Here is a 1391-nt window from a genome sequence, read left to right as displayed (position 1 = left end):
TTAACGCACACTGTATGTCTAGTAACGTTCATTTTAAATCTAACTCAGCGGTTGCATTAATAACTAATGCATCTTCATTTGCTGTCCAACCTGTATTTTTTAGTCAAGTTTACGATTATTTATTGATAGATTAGTGCCTTTCCAAGATGGCGCCGGCCAAATGCATGACCTGTTCCATGATCAATTGTATACCACGATTTGTGCTGCTAAAATGCACATTTTCGAACAAAACCTATATCATTGTGTAATATATGTTACAGGACTGTCATCTGACGAAGATATATCAAGGTTAGTCCAAAATTATATACTTTTGCTGATTGTTACGATCGCTAACCTGTGCTGCTGGTAAATTGCTTGTGTTCTGGCATTGTGCTAAGAATATAATGCTTATTGTGTTTTCGCTGTAAAACACTTAAAAAATCTGACATATTGGCTGATTCACACGATGTTGGCTTTCATTTGCTGTACGCTGTGTATTTTCAGAAATGTTTTAAGATGAGTAATTAGGTATTTGACGTTGGTCCTGTATTATTCTGCAGCTTCGGCACTATTTCAGATTGCAGCTGCAATGTTAGAACTGTGATTTTACCTGAAATATGCACATTTCTAAAAAAACATATGCTATACAATAAATATTTATCAGACTGTCATCTTATGAAGTGTTTCTTGGTTAGTGGCTATTTATATCTTTATTTGGTCGAATTAGTGATGCTACTGATGGAGTAAAAAACTGGTGGAGTGTTAAAAAAGTGGTGTCTTTTGAACGTGGTTAGCTAATGATTTACATATTGTGTCTTCCCTGAAAACATTTTAAAAATCAGAAATGATGGCTGGATTCACAAGATGTGTATCTTTCATCTGTCTGTGACTTGTGTAATGATATTTAGATGCTAGTATTTACTTGTGACGCTATGCTAGGCTATGCTAGTCAGCTTTTTAACTGGTGGTTCCCATCCGGGTTTGGGAGGAATTAGAGGTTAAACAATGTCACTTTTATATGTTTACATACCCTACATTACTCATCTCATATGTATATACTGTACTCGATACCATCTACTGCATCTTGCCTATGCTGTTCTGTACCATCACTCATTCATATATCTTTATGTATATATTCTTCATCCCTTTACACTTGTGTGTATAAGGTAGTTGTTGTGAAATTGTTAGGTTAGATTACTCYTTGGTTATTACTACATTGTCGGAACTAGAAGCACAAGCATTTCACTACACTCGCATTAACATCTGCTAACCATGTGTATGTGACAAATAACATTTTATTTTATGTGTGGTTCCCACCATGAAGCATGGAGGGGGAGGTGTGGTGGTGCTTTGCTGGTGACACTGTCAGTGATTTATTTAGAATTCAAGGCACACTTAACCAGCATGGATAC

Source organism: Salvelinus sp. IW2-2015, linkage group LG4p (genome assembly GCF_002910315.2).
Source record: "Salvelinus sp. IW2-2015 linkage group LG4p, ASM291031v2, whole genome shotgun sequence".
In the NCBI taxonomy this organism is placed as follows: Eukaryota; Metazoa; Chordata; class Actinopteri; order Salmoniformes; family Salmonidae; genus Salvelinus; species Salvelinus sp. IW2-2015.
Note: the sequence above shows the minus strand (reverse complement) of the source record.